The sequence below is a fragment of the Taeniopygia guttata genome, chromosome 3, assembly GCF_048771995.1.
Source record: "Taeniopygia guttata chromosome 3, bTaeGut7.mat, whole genome shotgun sequence".
NCBI lineage: Eukaryota > Metazoa > Chordata > Aves > Passeriformes > Estrildidae > Taeniopygia > Taeniopygia guttata.
The window spans coordinates 77,874,376-77,881,670 of NC_133027.1; the positions used below are offsets into that span (position 1 = coordinate 77,874,376).

General features: G+C 35.7%; 1 protein-coding gene across 7 annotated transcripts in view; it reads left to right on the top strand.

Moving 5' to 3' along the window:
• Positions 1-7,295, top strand: part of PRKN (parkin RBR E3 ubiquitin protein ligase) — a 709,059-nt gene that overhangs the window by 627,703 nt on the left and 74,061 nt on the right. The window lies entirely within an intron of this gene.

Here is a 7,295-nt window from a genome sequence, read left to right on the forward strand (position 1 = left end):
ATGAGTACTCTTTTTATAAGGCAGTTTTCTCACTGGAAGAAATAGTGGAAGGAGAGGAGAGTACATGATATTTTTCATGACCCTCTCAATAAAGTGAAATAGTAAATTAAATGTCATTATAAGGACTGATTCAGGGCATATTTATTTGAAATAAACCCTTTAAATAACAGTCCTTTAATCCAAATAGAAATATAAATACAAATATACTGTTGTATATTTATGCTATTTACATTAGTCTTCTATATACTCTAAAGAAAAACCCAAACTTCCTTATTATGAAAAGCTCTTCTGACAGTGATCTTTTCATGGATTCTCTGCTTTCATGGAAAGGAGAAAAAGAAGTTATGAATACAAGTCATGAAATAAATTGAATTGGTGATTTATAAAAAATCATGATACATTGTATAGTGGCAAGGTTTTAATTAGTAAAGGGTGTGCTTTGCTTTTCATGGTGGTTTAGATGTTGATGTTGTTGTTGATGAACAAAAGTGTATAATTGCATCTTTGATGCCAGTTGGTTAATTTTGTGCTCCTCTTGAAGCAATCTTGTAATAAATAATGGTCAGTAAGGAGCAGAATTACAATCAAATGAAAATTATTTAGTAGTGAGTTTTTTAATTGTGTTTTGTAGCAGAGAAATGCTGTCACATCACTGCAACTTGTATTCCTTTTGATATAAATTACAAGTGAATCCCAGCATCTCTTTAAATATCTGGTTTAAAGGTAATGAATTATCGTCTCTTTAAATTTGTTTCTTCCTAGTAAGCTAGATGCAGCCATTCTAATCACTGTTAGTGGAGAGTTCTGGAAAGCAAGAGTCATGCACAAAATAGTAGGCTGTGCCATGTCAACATGCTAGTGTCAGACCTGAAGACTGTCTCTAGAATGAGCAAATTAGATGAGTCACAAATCTCTTTTCTTTTTTCTTCGTCTCTCTGCTGTGTGCTTGGTACTCGTAACATGAACCCTTTTCCTCTGGAAACTAATTCAGGGTAGCAGTCTATTCCATGCAAACTCCTGAGCAAAAATCAGATTTTAGAGTTCTGGCTAGGGCTGCATTAATGATCTAGTGATGATAGGATGGTTCCATGAACCATCTAGAGCCACACCCCGAGGCCACAGATTTCTGTGAATAGAATTTCTGTGAATAGAATTTCTGTGAATTACAGATTTCCATAATTCAAAATATGTTTTATGATTAAATATAGGACAAAATAAGTGGGTTTGGGTTTGTTTTTCCCATAAATTTATGTTTGTAGCTGTAAGGTGTCATTTTTCCAATTTATGCAGCATATAGAAAATATCTTTGCTTTATTGATGGATTATTAATAGCCCCTTCTAAATGAAAGTAGTTTTATTATTCCATTTTTACTTATACTTATTAATGTTTGGTGGTTAATCCATCAATTATATTGGATTTAGCAGGCTGGCATTATATATTATACCATTTTATCTCAGTGCTTAAGAGAAGGTTCTCCTAAAACATTATTCCAATTTCCTTGCTTGTGAAAATAGCAATGCTTATAAATGCAAATAATGAGAGCTTGCAGCCTAAGAAATTCTTTCAGAGCCTCGTTGTATTTTGGTGGGAGAGAGCATGAACTCTGAATGTATTTTGCTATCAGTAGCTGATGAGATGTTTGCAAATTTTCCTTTTTGGAACTAATTGACTGTGCCTGATATTACAACTTTAATATACGTGATATCCTTATTTGAGGTCTGTAAGGGGAGGTGTTTCAGTGTACTGGGCATTCAAATGTTCATGGAGCAGAGGACACTTAGAACCTTAACAATCTTAAGGGGGAATTTCCTAAAATTGCTGTTTGGTGTGCTCTTAGATGACTGTGTGTTGTGTTTTCACTTGGTTCAACTCCAGTTTAGTAGGAGCTTTGTAAAATGGTCTCTAGGGATTACATTGAAATGCATTTTAATCATGACATCCCTGCTCCACTGATATTAGTGGCAAAATTCTCATAAGGTTGAGTGAGGTTGAGATTTCATCTCTCATTTCAGGCAGGACTGGAAAATAAAAGAGCAGATGAGACTCCAAGACAAAAATGTGAATCCAGACTTCCAGCTCACATCTGAAGTTCTTCAGGTGTCAGCATTATGACTCTCAACCTGAGGTAATTTATATTTGGAGCTGTATGTACACAAAACTGAAGTTTAATCTGCAGACTGCAACACATACCAATTTGAGGTCTGAATCTCCTCAGAAGCTGCAGAGGATCATTTTCTACTGGAGTACTCAATAGTTCCCAGTCCTGCCAGCACAGACTTTGTGTTAGCAAACAGAGTTGCAATAATGGATCTGCAAAATGAAACATTGTAGGGATTCTGCTTCAGGTTATTTCTAATCCATCCTATAGACGTAATGTCCACAAGCAGCATATGGCATTAAGTGACTTCTTGGAGTACATCTTTCAGTTCAGTGTAGTAAGAAAATCAAAATGTGAACCAGTGTGTGATAGGTGAAGGTGGTTAGGAGTTCTGCTTTAAAAGTGCATTTTTGCTTCATATTACAGTGCTCGTGTTGATGCATCCTTGATTTTTTTTCCTCCATTTGATGTGTTTATATTCTTTTGTAGATTCAGCTTTGTCTGTGGATTCATTTGTACAAAAGCTTCAAGACTTCAGTGTCAGGAATTCATTTGCATGTCTGTTTATTCATTGTCAAACTGTGGCATATACCAAAGCTGAGCTTTCCTCTGTGCAAAGAACTCTTGCTCATGGAGTCACTGATCTAGAAATACACTGCAAACATATAAGGCAATGGTTTTGCATGGCTTAGTGGTTTTTATATAACTTATTTGAAATATTTACACCAAATTGTCATATGCAAAGGGAATCCAACAAGGATTCATCAAGTCTGGTAATTTCACACCATAAAACAGGTGATTACAATGATGGGACAGCTTGAAAGACTGAAAGCTTCCAATCCATGAATGCAAAGTATTTAGCTTTTTCCCTGAAAAGTTGTCTGTTCTAGTCAAAGCAGTAATTTTTAGCAGTCATAAGCAGTGAAGAATTACACAAGGATGAAATTATCTTGAAAAATGTCTTGGCTCTATCAAGTAAACACAGTTCTTTCAGCATTACACATTCAAGACATCCCATTTTGTGTACATTATTTAACAGTCATGCGTATCTTTTCAAGGTTCATCTCATTTTTTTTGTATTTAAATTCCCATAAGAACCCACTGCAGCTCCTCAGAGGATTAATGAAGTATGACATTTTCTCCCTTGCCGTTACCTCAGCCTACAGAAAAAATGTTTTTGACCATTATTTACCACATTGTGGTGCAAGGATGACAACAGGCATTAGTTTCTTCTACAGTGTCTTTGAAGTACACAAAAACCCTTGAGAAAAACCTAGTTTTGTTAGTTGAAACATAGAGTTCATTCAGGGATTTCCACGTATTTTCTTGGAAGAATTTGTTTTGTCAAGAATCAGATCAGTTTAATTTATTTGTTAAACAAGGTATAGTTCAAAGTCTTGCATTCAAAAAAGTATTGAAAGCCATATTACTGAGCAAACAAAAAAACTGTCCCTGCACATATTTATATTTTATCTATTTTGTCAATATTGCCTTTATTTTCAAATTATTGTTAATCATAGAAACATGCACAAGGCTAAACATGAAAGATCAGTTAGAGGTAGCAAGATCAGCTGGAAAAGTGGTGACAAGTATGACCATGGCCCAACTTCCCTTTCCCATGAACAGCAGAGCACAGTGCTGGCCTCAGGGCTGGGTTATTGGAAAGGAAGGGAACAGTCAAGAAAGAAGAGTGGTTGGACGCAATGTTTAGGAACTTTAGGTTGGACAGTAGAAAGGTATTTTTTAACAGCTGTTCCATTCCATTATCTAAGAAGACTGGAAAATATTTTTTTCTTAAGAGGACATAAAGTGTGTTTTGACAGGTCTTTATCCCTCCAACAAAACATTTTTTGTAACAGTTCTTGTTCCTTGCCCTAGATCTCTGGGAGACACTGCCATTACTCCACCACCATTACATTGTAGGAGAGAAGAAGCTGCTTTTTTAAGATAATTCTGGAGCAGCTAGGTGCAATTTCTGTGTCACAATCTGTAGCTATATATGTTGTATCTGGCAATGCAGCAGATATTCCTTGTGTGGTGTTTCTTTTTAAAAACTAAATTAAAAAGACAAACAAGACCTCATTATATCAGTAGAAGGTAGAGCCAAAAGAAATACTACATTTTCTGCTCAATTTGCTAAAGTACGAGTTTCCAACACTACTGCAGTACTCAAGGGACGATATTACAAACAATATTCAGCTGAAGTGTACAGTAGGTTACTGTAGTAGTTTAGGAAAGATGAACTCTGCTTGATTTCAAGGATTTCTCCATTTTCTTTCTATCTCACTTAGTGTAGATTTCTCAGTATTATCATCATAAAAATGGTCTGTGGGGACTAGGAATGAAACTTGACAGATTTAAAATGAAAGGAGAGCCTTGATAGGATTTTGTGACTACAGAGGAATTTAATAAATGGTAGAATTATGGTTCACTGATGTAGGTGAAAGTTATTGAATTCTAAGATTAACTAGAAGAGTTCCCAAAAAAAGGATCCAACTTCTGCTGGTAGACTACTTTCCTGCTGTTATTTCTGCTCCTATTTTATGGCTTCATTTTCATCCAAACATGGATGAAATTTTTTTCCCCAGTTTAAAAGTTTTGAATTCAGGAGTATAAGATTTTTTTAAACACCTGTGTTTCAAAATATCTTGATAGGAAGTCTGAAAAATTTTTGAATAGTCAAGATACAAAGTTTCATACTGGTTATCAGTTTGCTTTGCTAAAGAATTTAATTCAATATTGTAGTGCAATGGTGTACTCATGCTAGAAGGCTGCTGTATTTACCCTACAAATTCTTCTGGCTCTGGGAGGGAGAGACAACAGAGAGTACTTAAAGATTCTGCTCCTGTGATGTTCCTAGACATGCAGGAAAGTATCTTCCTTTTCAGAGGCAGTGAGTTGTGTTTACCACATCACTCTCAAAGAAAAAGAGGACTGTGAAGAGAGCTGATTCAAATGCCAGTTGTTTGACAATTACTACTGAGCTAATGGGGCTCTTTTCACATAGAGAATGCTTTGCATCTCCAGGTTATACATGAAGGTTTTGATGGCTAAGTAGAAATCCCGCTCAGGGATGTGTCAATGAGACAATGCTAGGGAGGGATACAAGCTGCAATGCCAGCAGGTCAAAAGCCAACCCAGTGTGCCCACCAGGGCATACTGCCAAGGTTGTTTTTGCTGAACATGGTATATTTGCTGAAGATGGTCTGTGGGACTTACTACATTAATTCGGCATCTCAAACTTAAACTAAGTTTAAGTTTGTACTTAAACTTAATCTGCTTTGGCTTAGAAGGTACTAATTACAGTTCCTACTGGTGCAGGCCAGGAATGTTTTAGTAAGAATATAACTCTTAATGGAAAAATATGAAAAGATGCATGTGCCCTAAAACATTAAGAACTGGAAAATTATATTAAAATAGGTAGTGCAGGGGTTTTACACCCCAAAACAGTATTGCTATTCAACCTACATTTTGAATATGTTACATATTTGAATTATAGCATTTGTTATAGGCCTTATGAGCAAATGCTTTAGTAAGAAATCCCTTTTCTTTTCTTGGCCCTGTCAATAAGACGCCTGTCCCATGGCAGGAGGCAGCAGGCACTCTCATTAATGGCTATTTGTTACTGCGAGGGAAAGTATTACTCCAATTGATATTAGATGGAAGGCCTGGAATTGCAAGATTAAGAAACTTGTTCAAAGCCTCAGGGGTTCCATACTCCCCTTTCCGAGTCTAACCATTTAAATTAAAAAACTCTCCCTTGGAAAAAGGTGAAGTTCTTTTGTCATGCAGAGATGAAGGGTATCATATTCCGCTTATGTACTCCACCGTGAATCACAAACAATTCCATTACAGTGAAAGGAATTGCCTGGGTAACTCTGGGACAATAAAACCAAAACAGCAGGGGATTTTTAAAAGCATCAAAGAGATTTAGAAGCACGTATCCTTCTGAACCTGAATGTGTTTTGTGTTCCTAAATTACTTTGGTGCTAGAGAAGTTGCTATCCCATGACACATTGTCTCTTTCTAGGTGGTCAGTTTGTCTTTCTGATTGTTGTTTGGTTATGGGCAAAACACAGTTAAGGAAGAAGCAAAGCAGATTCTTTACTTGTGTCTCAAGGTTCTTTTCTGTAGAACAGAATTTAGGTGATAAGTTATTACAGTATTTAGGTGATAAGCTGAAGATGTTTGAAGTATCTTGGGAAATGATTCTACTGTGGCTTCAAAGATGGCAGTTTTTCATACATAAGATGTGAGTCTGGGTGTCTGTTTGTTTCTGTAAATAGATTAAAATGTTTTTCTATTCATCACTTCTACATATTTTCTTTTGTGATGCTCATTTTAGAAGGAATAAGTAACTACCATACTGCTTACCATTACTCCAGAGGGACAGTTTTCTGACCTTGTTTCCCCTGGTAGTTATATATAATTTCTCCTGATATATATATAAATTTCTGTTAATCTAAACGGCAAAACAAAAATTCCTACTGGAACAATACCATGTACCCAGTTCCCTGTGGAGATACCCCAGGAAGAAAAATAGGTATGAAACATTACCTGCATTGGGCCTTGAATTCCTGAAAGTTACAAAAAGACAGTGTTGTTGAGCAGTGAATAAAAACATAGCAAAACAGAATAGAATTGCTTGAACTTGTATTGTTATGCAGTGAAAAAAAGTTATATTTAATTGTAGTAATATTTAAATTACACCAACAGGCAGAAAATAAACTTCTAATGAATTTTTAGTGGATAATGCAGTATCTGATGATCAGTCCTTTAACTGACTTTGAGTGTCTGGATGTAAACAATGTTGTTTAAATCAACAAGTGTGGCTTAAAATCCTCCCAAAAAAACCAGAACTTTTATTTTTCTGTACTTGGTTAAAAATCATACTTTATATTTTTGAAAATAGAAAGAATACATCTTTCTGAAAATTCACTGCATTGAAATATTAAGTGCTTCTGGCTTTTCCTCAGGAAAAGCATCATCTAACTTAATTTAAAAAACCTCCTTGCTTTCTTGAGAGTCCTACTGTTTAATTAGGGTAATGTATGCCAGTTTGTATTGAATTGAAGTTCACCTCAACTCACCCAGTAGTTTTTCATAGTTTTTCAGTTAATAACATGTCAGCTGACATCTGGTTTTTGTCTTTGTGTCTCTCCTGTGTGTGCCGGGTGGGGATGCACAACCATGAAG